The 13,244-nt window shown below is 41.3% G+C and overlaps 1 long non-coding RNA gene across 1 annotated transcript in view; it reads left to right on the forward strand.

Moving 5' to 3' along the window:
- The window catches only part of LOC116802233, a 75,213-nt gene that overhangs the window by 39,908 nt on the left and 22,061 nt on the right, over positions 1-13,244 (forward strand). The gene's annotated exons all lie outside the window — the stretch shown is intronic.

Raw genomic sequence — 13,244 nt, forward strand, 5'->3', positions numbered from 1 at the left:
AAAATTTTAAAGTTTTAAGTTTTGATTATTCTTGATTCTTTTTTTAAAATATAAGATGAAGAATAGATGAAGATGTACTGTTTTTACAGATTTTTTAAGACTTTAAAAATTATTGTTATACTATTGCTAAATATAATATATATATTTCCTGCTACATTTTGAAAAGTCGAGATAGTAAATCGTATAATTTATACAGCACATTTCTATTAGGACTTAGTGTGACGTTCTGTTAAGTCATTTGCAATACTTTCTTGCCAACATAATGATAACAAAATGGCCCAAATAACTAGATTATTGCATGCAAATAACAACAAAGCTGGCAGTTAAACAGATTTTCCTTTGCTTTATAAAATTTCCCAACAAAAAGACGATTAATTCCCGTTTTAAGATTTTAAGGAAAGTAATTTCAAGCTTTTTTTTACTGTCTTCGGTTCAATTTCTAACTTAAATAGCTTAAATGCCTTGCTTCAGATGAACATTTATCTTGCATGCGGAATTTAAAAGGATGGGAAATTACACAGCAATGCTAATTTATGTAAGGCTGCAAATTGGCGAAAAACCTTGTTATACGCCTTAAAGCTCTTAACTGCAATCCTTTGCGAAACTCGAGGGAGCCCCATTTGGGGAATTGAATGCAGAAACCAAATGTCAATTGCATACAAATGGGATAAATTTATACCCCTCTGTACACACAAATATATAAAGATATATGTATATACCCATATATACGTGTTCTTGGATTTGTAGACACATTTTGTTTATTGGATGCGAAAGTAAATACGTGAGTGTGTATCCCCATGTAGAAGGTGCACATGGATGGAGCTGTGCCCACAAGATAGGCACTCACTCACACACGCACAGTTGCAGGGAATATATATCAGTGTGTTTGTGTTTGTGGTGGGTGGGGGGGTGTTCAAATATCCTTAACCAAAAAGGACCTGCCCCACGTCCATAGAGCGCTCCCTTTCCCCCGCACAAGCACCCAATCCGAATCCAAAGTCCGACAGAGTGCGGTGATCTCGAGGGAGGGTGGGGTTGGTTCGGCTGGTTCCACAGGACTCCGTGTGACACATGAAAATGTGTCGCCAGGACCTTCCCTCTCTCTTTCTCGATGTCTCTCGCTCGCTGTCGCTCTCTCTCTCTCTCTCACTCGCACTCCCGCTCCCGCTCGCGTTCTCTCTCTCTCGCTCTCTCTGTCCGTCGCTCTTTGGACCAGGTGCTCCTACTCCCCGCTTTATTGGTCGAAAGCAGAATGGATGGTTGCGCATGGCAAAGAGAGAAAGTCTATCGCTCTCTCTGTCGCACAAGGGGCATCTTTCGCCTTCCGCCGTCGGCTAAGCAGTGCGCCACCCAACACCTAGATGGCCACCCACCTCCCACCCATCCCCTATCGAATTTCGGTGGCCACTGCCCAGAGGCTAGGGTAGCCGATTTGGGTCCATCATTGCGTTTTTATCGAGCATTAACGCTAATCTCAGGTAATCCCAAGGTCGTTTCTAATTAGGAATGTTGTATTTCATTAGCTCTATTAAATTAAAGCACAGTGCAGCTGCGTCAGTGAATTTCCTGTTTATGGTACAAATAAAATATGTTCAACATAACTATTTAAAATTTAGTATAAAACTAAATATTTTTTAATGAAAGTGATCTTTTGCTGCTAGATCTAATATGCATATAGACTATTTTTTCAAATAATGATAACTAAGAAAAAAGAATCTGTTTTCACTTAAATGTATTCTTTTTATTTTTAATTGAATTAGAATTGGCTAGAAAAAATATATTTTTCTAAATGTAGGTCGCACAGCATCCTCAGCTTTCAATTGCCAACTGTCGATGCTGAGATAATCCTCGGTCCTATATTGTGTCAAGTGTCTGGCAAAGCCAGAAATGCTCCTCCTCCAGTGAACTCGACTGCGAAAAAAGGGCTAAAGCTGAAGTTAAAGGTAAAGCTGGGAAATTACATGTCTCGGTATCTAAACGCACATTAACCATCGCTCTTGCAACTCCACAAGCCACTTTTTGTGGGACCAGAGCGCAGCGGCTGGGCATTTTCCTCCTGCCTTTTCTTATTTAATTTCGATCGATCACTTAGGGAGGACGAATAATAAAAAAAATAGCATGAACATGCCGCGGGCCAAAAACGTAGCTCTTTTCCTGCAGATAACACAGATACCCATATATATAGACTCGTTCTAGGCAGCTCCAAAAAGTTTTAAAGCACTCGGAGAAATAATTACAAACTTAAGGTATTGGAGAGAAATTAAATTAAATTAAACGATTAGTATTCCTTGTATAATTTTGTTTTCCTTAAGCGTGAATTTATAGCGTAGAATTTGGACTAGGGTGTCGGTTTAGCCCCACTCCACAGTTTCTTTTTGTAACAAAAGTCCCGCCTTAACACTTTTTTTATTTTCTCTCAGAATTGATACAGAATTCTTTAAGCAACTCTTGAAATTCCCATTTGCATTGTGAAAAAATCTCAGCGGAGATTACTTCAGATTTGTGACGGTCATGCGTGGCATTTGAACTTGTGCAATCCAATGCTGCCCCATATGTGGCACTCTCAATACTCAATACTCAGTCTTGCGACCACTGATGGTGTACATCGGCCAAGCCTGTAGAAATCAATTAAGCCAAGTTCTCACGATCCGCAATGACTTAGTTGAGGCCCCAAGCTGGGGTTTTAGCTGATGTGCACATCGGTGTGTTAATGGAGATTTCACAAGGTGACGGGATGTGATGCTTTCAAGGATAGGCGATTCTTTTTACTTGTTATACTTGTTAAAAGATTACTTTCCCTTCAAACCAAAGTATAGTACAGCGTATTGCTCTACTTTGCTTTAATGATCAATATTGGCAAAATTCTACAATCGATTGAATCAATAATGCTATCGATAGCTTTGCCGTACAATAGTTTAAATATGACGTCCTGTAATGTATCATATGTAACGCAAGAATGGCAAAGGAGCTTGAGAGTATCTGCAGTGGGTGGCTACACAGGTGGAGCATCCGAGGGGGACTTGGCCAGGTGCAATATACTTAGGGCACAATCGATCGGCCAGCTTCGAATGCTTTTATCGGCAAAATAATCGCGAGGGAGAGGGCATGGTTCGCTGCTTTTTGGGGGAGGATCAGGCTGGGACTTGGAGGAACTGGACGTTCAGCTGATGACCCGCGGCGATTCGAATTTCCGTCTGGACCAGCTTCGATTGCATCTGCGTTCCGTTGCGACCGACCAAGCCAAATCCCAATAAACTGGGCACAAATGTGCGATGAGATCGGATGAGGCGAGGGTGAGCAGTGGAGGGAGTGTGCGGTAATGGCATTTCGAGTCAAGTGGCTGAGGATTGACTTAGGGCCAGCGACAAATGACAAAAATCCCGCACCTTGCTGTCATCTGAAGACCGAGGGATCAGAATTGGTTTCGAAAACGGGGGGTGTGTGCTGTGCTGCAGGTCCTCAAAAAAGAAAAAAAAAAATAAGAAAAATAAAAACCGATCTCGCACATATGTCTACCTTCACACAAAGGGGGATTAGAACCGTAAAACGTTTACGCAGGGCAATGGGCATTCTTTGAAATTCGGCAATCTCATTGTTTTGCCAGCCTCGGTGGCGCATCCTTTTATTTTATCTGTGTGTCCTTTTAAGCTCCTTACCCTCCGATTTTACCCATCACCTTTTCTCAGGTCGGACAGTCAAGTGCGCAATTCACCGAGGTGACAACGCTAAAAAATCGGAACATAAATACAAATAAATCAAGAAATGGTTGACTCTTGTCCCGTCTTCAGTTAACCCACTCCAAACTGTATTGCTCCCCAACTCTGGCACTTCTTTTCCATTTCCATCTAACGTAATTGCTTTTCAGTTAAGTTGCGTTCGTATCTCTGGACTCGATAGCGTTAAGTATCTGGACAATTGGCAAATTTACGAGAATGTTGATTGGGCATGCTTTAGTTGAAGCTGTTCGGTGCGTTCTAAATTACACAGTGAAACGTAGACTTAAACCTAAATTACTATGAACTCCAAAAAATAAAAATAAATACTTAAATCAATGTTGATATATGACAAACAATCAATATTGTTACTATTTGGGTTAAAGATACTTTAAATCCGTGGTATTTATTTTTTTTCCTTTCAAAGTAAATGCACTTTTTGTACAGTGCATTTGAAACTTAATTGCAGATGATAGCATTAAAAAGTGCCAAAGTATAGGCTTTGCAATGAACTGTGAATTAGATGACACGAATATGGCATACCCATTAGCTTTAAAAATATGTTTGTCAGAAATCTAAGCTTTGCATCAAAATTCTCTAAAAACAGCAATGTAGAGAGTTATAGAGAGCTTGCATGTTCAAACGATATTCGCTTTTGAATTTCCTATACTACCCCAAAAGTGCAATATACCCTTATGTTTTTACAAATAACGAGTATAATTAACAGAAGATAAATTAATTGACGGCACGGCCACACTAATTGTGCTTAATGTGGAACCGATATAGTCAAGGCGATGGGCGCAATTTTGATAAGCGATTAAACGATTACCCATTAGTCGCGACTTAACGGTCGCAGGCCCCTTTTCGTATCTCTTTGTCCTTGGATCTTGGATCTACCAAGGGATCACTACACGAAACGCAGCCAAAAACCTTCATTAGCGGTTCGGGTGTGTCACACATCACATGACGCTATTACTACGAATATTACGAATTAACCCTCGTTCGCGATCCGTGCCATATGGGCCACCACTTTCCCTCCACAACCGACTTTCCTCAATTTCTCGGTCCTTGAGGGTCAGTTGGGCTGACTGACCAGACTTGCCCTTGCCCAACCGCAACTTTTGACCGCACAGCGAAACAGTGTTGGTCACTTTAATTACAAAAAAAAGAAGCTAAATGACTAGCCAAATTTGGCAGTAAAAAGTAGTAAATACCTAAATTACATATATGTACGAATTATAAATAACAGGCTATACCGTTGCCAAAAACTAAACTTATCCAGTAGGGAGTTAATTTATGTTGCCAAAATAGTTTTATATTAATTTATGTACGTATTTAAAGTAGTTTTTCATTGGTTTCCTTAGAACATAGAAAATCCCTGTTTGGAAAATATAAATGAGACTGAAAATACATCTAGCATACATATATATCACATATATTTGGAATATAGCCAATTTGGCATCACTGTCAAGGATCCGCAAGGCGGACTTCTAAAGCGAAGCTCAATGAATGCAATATTTGTCATGGTCATTACGAGTTATAAACGATATTTTGATCCCTAATCACTTTTTCACCGCAGGCACACACGGAGACACTCTCAAGCTGTCAACGCATTCGTTTCACGTGTTACCAAATGTCTGTGTTGGGATCCGACTTTCTGTGCCCAGTATGCTATATATACAAGGTATTGGTATTGGTATTGGTATTGGTGGTGGACCCTGTCCTTTATCCGAACCCATCCTTCCCAGCCTTCCTGCCGCGACACTGGGACAGATTGTCTTTGTGTTCTTTTTTTTTTTTTAGTTTTCGTCGCCGGCGGTGGAATTAAAGGAACAATTGTTGTAGCAAGGGCAATTATAGATTATCACCTTGATGCCATCCCGCTCACTCCCGCACCGGAGAATCGTCGAAAAAGAACCATAAAGATGACACCACATTGTTTTATCTTTATCGCATAATTGCGGTCAATTCTCCTTCGATCGCCGAGCGCTCTTTTGCCTCTTGACTTGGATTTCGGCATTGACTTTGATCATTTGCCGTGGCCACATTCACCAGGGCTCGAACTCGAGCCCGATCGACTTGGCTCGAGACGGACGGGGGAGGGCTATAGCAATGGCTATATATGCTTGGCTATATGTTTGTGGCATGGTATATGGTGGTACCCCCACATTAGAACGATGAGAAGGCGGTGCGGGGAGTCAGGCCACCGAGCACACATTTATCTTCATGTCAAAAATTAACGCTGTTGAAAATCGCCCGGACTTGAACAATACGCCTTTCCATTTCGTTTCGCTCAGAGTCTCGGAGTTTTGGATGTTTTGGAGTTTGAATGTTTGGTAGTCTGTTAGTTTGGTGGTTCATAGTTCGGCGTCTTGTTCTCAGGCTCATTTCCCATTTCCATTTCTACTTCTACTTCCATTTCCATTCCCTGCCCCAAGGTCTACTTTCATGAAGGGCGGAACGAGTCTGTTCCAAACGGTTCACTCTGCTACCTAAACACCTCATTTGACCTCTGAGTTCTGAGTTAAAACAACGAAATTAATTTGCATCTCGAATATAAGTGAAATATGACCGGAAACTGGATAAATAAATTGGTTGAAACTAACTTAATTTGATATAGATTTAATTGTTTATGATATTAGGTTACCGAATTGCAGCTATTTGATAAAGTTTCATTGCACTGAGTAGTTAAGCAAGTAATTTGACTTGTAAATAAACACGCTAGGAACTGCATTTGGAACTCAACTATTAACAGCAGACCCACGATATCCTGCAATGTGAAAATAAATCGATTTGTTGGCTCAGTGCTGTGTTGTTGGTTATTCGGCATGACAGTTTTCATGGTGGAGCGACTTAAGTTAATTAACGAATCAGCAGATCTGTGATGGGGCCGCAAGAGCGACCATGCTGGGAGTCAAATTCACACTCGCCACAAACTGCATTTGCCATTGCAAAGGGTTAAGCTTCGGCCAGAACTCGATTTGGAATCTAGAAACTGGGACTAGGACTGTGCAAGTTGCAAGCTGGAAGTTGGAAGTTGGATGGACCCGTCCTAGACACACCATCGCAAATTGTTTACAATTCGAAAATTGTTTGTTGACTCTTATCGGCGAGTGCATCTTAACGAACACGCAACACCTGAGCAACCAGGCTGTGTTTTTTTCTTTTCTTTTTTCATTGCTGTATTTCGAATTTCTGCGCTTTAGGTTTTCTTTCATTTGGCTTCATTCATCGTGCCCAAATGTCATGCGATGGCCGAGAGGACCCTGACCGCTAATTACAGCCTCTTGTGCGGGGAATCGTCTCACGTGATGCTGATGGGGATGGCAGTGCAGCCGGGGAATCGGGATCGAATGCTATAGATCACCGATCCCACAATAGGTGGCCCATCTGCAGATACACTGGAAAAAAGTTCTTCAAGAGCCATGCTATAAAATATAGTGCTAAATACATTTAACAGCTTATTATAAATAGTATCATGTGGCCTTTTAAATATGTCGTTAAAAATCGGAAATAATATAAATCCTAAAATGTTTCGTACATTTATAAGTTTGCTTATTTTTATCGGTGCATGGTACCACGGTTGCATAGTTGCCGAACTCGGTCACACCGGTGCTTATCAGCAGTTATTGGCAGTGAACTTTCGCACACAACACGACCTTATTAAAAGACATTGAAGACCACCCACCGATGGAAAAAACTGCTTCTATTTGCAGTTTGACAAACTTTGCACATAATAAGTGCGTGTGAAATGCACATTAGCCACTATCCTAAACCAAATGAATTTGGTTTACAAAATTCGATTTCAAGAGAAGCCTTTGTTACGTTGTTTCATTAAAATCTCTTGACAGTTTAGAACCCACCGATTATTCTTCTTATATACATATGTATGCGTACGCACTGTTCGTGGAGTTGGGACATGCAACATATGAGCGGTATATGACCTTAGGTATTTCATTTTCTGCAAAAACCAAGCTACCAAGTGGATAAGTAGTTAGCCGAGAACCTCGGCGATGAAGCCCCAGACCCCGAGGTGGTTTCCAAACTCTTTAGTCTTCGCTCTGAAGAATGCGGTGGTGGTGGCAATGTTGCGCTGTCATGCGAAGGCATTTCGCCTAGGTCGCTGTGCGTTGACATTCGCGGTGCCCAGTGCAACATAAAGCCAGCCAACAACTAACCATCAACCGTCAACGACGCGGCCCTGTCGCATAATATGATAATATGATAATATGCAATCGCCCCAGGTAGAGACAACAAAGGGATCTGTATCTGTCCGCGACAGATACTACTTCTACTACCAACTCAACGGCGAAGGCGAAAACGAAGGCGAAGGCGAAGGCGTTTGCGTGTCGAGCGACATCATTTGCATAACAATGCTGGAGATAGAGACGATTCAAATTTTTGGTCTCCCAGAGCAATTTTCACGACGATACTGCGACTGTGACCGCGGCTCCCTGAGGCACCTGTTCGTATTAGTACTCACACCTGTACTCCCTGCCAGCCGATACCACATGTATGTACATATGTACATATGTACACGAATGTACACAGGGAAAATTCCATTGGGGACATATACTTTGTTGACGTCTTTTGAATTATTTCATTTCATATGAATATACTTGGAAAATCAAGCTTAGAGTGAATGCTACTGTATCTAAATGAATTTGAGCAATAAACATTGAATATCCTTGCAAATAGTTTGCATAAATCTAGATCAATTCTAAGCCAAATATCATGTTGACCATAGTTTCATAACTAGGCATAAATAAATAGTTTAAGCTGCTATTTAACAATCTTCAGAAAGGGTGTAGAAATGATTATAGGAGAAGGAGAAGGTGCTATTGGAGTAGCTTGACCTTTTGAAGGACTTCTTGTCATCATGATATTGGTTGTTTGAATGCGCAAAAATGAATATCAGCTGTTTTCGGTGGTCGATTCTGAGCTTAGAACCAGTCCCTCTTGATCTCGATATATGGGCTCTCGACTCCACTCCACTCCACTCCACTCTACTCTACTCTACTCCATTCCATTCCATTCTACTCCACTCCACTCCACTCCACTCCAGTCGACGCAACCCGACTCGGCTACGTTGCGTCGCCAATGCGGAACGGACCGAGGGCCGAGTCGAAGTCGAAGTCAAAGTCGGGAATCGCAATTGGAGGGCCGATCAGCGGGCCAGATTGGCCCAAACCACACGACACACCAGCCTAGCCAACCAGTTGTTAAATAATTTATGCGCCACCTTCACCGTCGCCGACAACGTCACCTCCTCCACGGTGCACTGTGCGAAAATATTGTGCTATCCCATAAAATTGTTAACTTAAGTCAAAACCAAAATGATCAAGTTCAAATAGTGATCTTTTGGAGACTACAAATCTATAAGGATATGTCCTAACAATTTGCCCTTTAAAGAATTGATTGCTATTCATGTTGAATTCTTTTGAACTGAAGAGTTCGCTTTGGTGTTTTATTTGTTGACAGAAGGACGAATTCATTGATTTTGAAACAGCTGTTATTTATGTTATTTATAAATTTATGCACTGAAATGGATTTTTTCTCAGTGCCAGCGACGTCTGAATGCTTTAAGACGTAACTGCGCTGCTCTATAGGGAGAATTATTTGCGTTCGCCTCCTTGCGTTTACTAATTAAGCGAGAGAAATATTCAAAACCTTTTCCATTGTTTCGAGCGATTTTCAAGTTCAATTTACATAACATTCCTAACCGCCGTCGCCCCATAGCATTCAACTTTTTCATTATTTTAAATTAAGATCGGTTGGCCCACAGACTGCAGCTTTGACTTCTCGCTCTCTCTCCCTCTCTCCCTCTCTCTCTTTCTCTCCCTGTCGCGTTTTTCCATTTTTCCAGATGCGAGTAATAACGTCGCAGTCATGAATTGATAATCGGTTGGCAATGCAAGTGGGGTGGGCTCAAGGGCATTGCAAAAAGGCGGGAAAGGTCACCGCCAAATAATGATGGAGACCCATCAGAGGAGGGTAATGTGTCAAATGAGCAACCTGGGGTAGCGATTTTCCAAGGGGACTTCAGGCTACTGATCTCATACAGTCTAAAACTGGGGGAATTTGCTACTGAATATCTTGTATTAAGATGATACTCAACAGTTAGGAAGATACTAAGATATGATATTTACCGTTTACAAGAGTACTTTTCAATGTATGAAAAACATTCAAAAACAACTGTAAAATACGTAATCGTTGAAATCGAGACTCAACTTTTAAAATTTACTCATCATACCGCGATGATATGTGCCTTCTGTTTGTGCTCCGTTTCTTTTGTTGTTTGAATATAGCGTGTATCCTGTTTAGCAAACAATTGGCAGATAGACAGGCTGCGGTTCAATCAAGGAAGCAACTGTCTCGATTCCCAAAAACATTAGATGAAAAGTGAAGAGCTAAGTAAAGTGAAGTGAAGTGAAGCAGTTCCTCCTAAAAAAATGAAGACCGATGAACCGGAGCGCCCAGACAATGCATCGCCAGACGTACGGCCTTCTCATAAATGATAATAATTTCTGTAAATAAATATTGTGCAATCATCGCATCGTCAGGAGCGAGACGAAATACCCTAACCCCTAACCCCTAACCCCTAGTTGCCATTATTATTATGCTGTCATAATTCCAAATAGAAATCCCAATCCTCCGCGCCCGCCATCCCTTAATCAAGCCGAAGGAGCAGCCCCTAATGACGAGCACAATGTCGAAGATAGAGAACAAGCGCCATCTGTTTACTGGTTCCCCGGGCCATAGTCCCTCCAAGCAGGAATAGGATGGCATCGATGGTCGGTTGGCCCACTCGGAAACTGAAGATAGAATGGAGTGCGAGTGCGAGTACCGGGCACAGTATTTGTATTGTACAGAAGCAAGTTCTCATTGTTGCCATGCACACTGGCCTCCTTCATTGTTTGGGCACTTACGCAATCCTGGCTAAGGACATAGGTACTAGCGATACACACGCTTACATATATCCGAGGTGGTGAATTGGTGTCCGCTTTTCTCCTTCATCGCCCTATTGATATCTGAGCAAATATAGACGGATTACATCGTTTTTTAGGTGTATAAAAATACGTTTAATTGCAGAAGCAATACTTCTGCTTATAAGCAATTTAAAATTTAAATATTTTTTTGCCAGTCTAATATTAATTCTTTAACATCTTGAAATTTAACATCAAGAAATCACTTAAAGGATAAAAATTAAATCGACTTTGTGGCAACTTTTTCGGTTCTTCAAAGCCTTTTTGTTATAAAAGCCCACATTTTGAACTCTTGCTAATCCTTTTTTTTATAGGTCGATAAATACTCCACATAAGCACGAATTTATTTCGCTTTTATTTTCGTCATTAATGAGATAATGAAATTTGAAACATTGTATCCGCACTAAAAATGAAAACAGAACAATAATAACAAAATGCATTTTGGTGGTCAATATGTTAAGAGCATAACTTAAACATCTTAAAAATCAAGAAAATGACTAATTAAAGCCACCGCCACATTGTTTTCAGAACTAAATCAACAGTCCAATTGGTTTAGCGTAAACGTGGAATCTGAACAAAACCACTCATTAACCGCCTCGATATATGTATGTACATCCTTAACGATGTTCAGCGAGCTGGAAGACCAATTACTCATGATCCAAGAAGAGTCGTAGATGGTCATTCAAGTAGTGGAAAAGAACAGTACACTGACCAGATCGGCTCTATATAGTATGGCCTCTATATGTTTGCTAGCAAGTGTGGCATGACAAAGACATGCCAATGATAGTGCAATGCCTACGAGACTATAACTATATATATGTTTATATATACACGTGTGTATATATGCTGTTTCTTGGTCCCCTTCCATCGGCGTCCATACCAACGTATCTAATTAAGTCAAAATTTATGCGCGTGTTCAGTGAGGACGATGAAACAAACGGCAACTGCAGAGCTAAAGACGTTAGTTTTTCTTTCTCTTCTGTTATAAATTTTGTTTTTTTCATTTTTAGTTTTTTTTCTTTTTCCCCGGTTAGTTGCTGTTGTTAAAGCTTTAATTGCGAATGGCCAGAGTAATAACTGCGACTACGAAATCGTAGTACTGGCCAGCCACTACTACTGATTGACAGGGGCGCCGTTGTGGGGGGGGGGGGGGGGTCTGTTTGGAAAGGGGATGCCGTGGATGGGGGTTAGGCCTTCTGCCGCTGACAACTACCTATGGGCATGGTCCATGGTTATGGTATAGAGCCCATGGCGAACCTCTCGGAAACTGTCTAATATGTCTGGTTGGGATTTGATCTTCTAGTTCTAGCAGTAACCTTTACAATGGTTACCCTTTTCTGCCAGTTGCCTCATGTTTTTTACATGCATTTCGTATTTATTAAATTAGAGATTACTCTAATTTCAATCAGTTAAACTGTTCAACATCTCTACATCAATGTAAATTGATTGATTTGCCATTGCTGATGAGGGCAACTTGAAAGTGGGACACTATCCTGCATGAAATGCCAATTGATAATCCTTTTGGCAGACATACAAACACATTTAGCATTGGTCAAGCACATTCGAATTGGCTCCACCCATTTATACATTTGGCGAATGTATCTGCGGCAAGACAATCTCTGGGCATTATGAATCCAGTTAACATATTATATTTAAACCGTTCGTTATGATCTTAGCGCTCGCTTTTGCAACGCCCTGATTGCTTCGCTATTAATGCAACGGCCAGCGAGCAGGTGGAGCCATTCAGATCACAATATGTGGCTGTGGCTTTGGCTTTGGTTTTACCCCTTAGTTTTGTAGTTTTCGTGGCAGTCTTAGACATGGTTTCAGCTTTAGTGGCAGCAAACTCATGTCGGTACCGAATCCAAAACGGAGTCGGAGTCGCACTTAGTCACGCTCAAGTGCATCCAGCGCAGCCAAAACCGCTCGCTGTTTCGCTGATTATAGGACGAGTGTGTTGGGTTTCTCGTTTGTTCGAGGCCCACTCGCCCCCCTTGCGATTGTAGAAGAATTAATCCTACAATTAAGGAAATTCGTTTAAATGAGCCGCGAAGAATAAATATATATCAAAAGCAACTCAAAGTATCTGATACTTAGAGAGTAATGCTTTATAGGTGACCAAACTAGTAAGCTCCCAACTTAACTTGAACTTTTGTCAATTGGTTTGATATCATTTCTTTAAAGTTGGTACACTTTTGGAACATAGCAGTTGTAATGAAAAGATCAACAAATGGCTGGACTTTACTTCCATGCGTCTTTTGTTTAACTTCTGTTTGTTTTCGAGGGTCCCCCTTTCCCCTTGTTTGTTGTCCGTGGGTAATCCTTGTGGCTAGTGCAATCATGGCAATCCTCTCACATGTTGGGCCCAGTCCGCGCGGCACTTGACTGGGATTCGAATCGGAATCGACATGGGCTGGGCATCGGAATTGGAATCGAAATAGGCAGAGGAATGGGAATAGGAAGCAGCAGCTCCATATCAAACCGAACATGCCAGGCAATCCAGCAAACTTCAGTGGATGGCTTCCGCCGCAGGCAGTGCCATCGG

The sequence above is a fragment of the Drosophila sechellia genome, chromosome X (assembly GCF_004382195.2).
Source record: "Drosophila sechellia strain sech25 chromosome X, ASM438219v1, whole genome shotgun sequence".
Classification (NCBI taxonomy): Eukaryota; Metazoa; Arthropoda; class Insecta; order Diptera; family Drosophilidae; genus Drosophila; species Drosophila sechellia.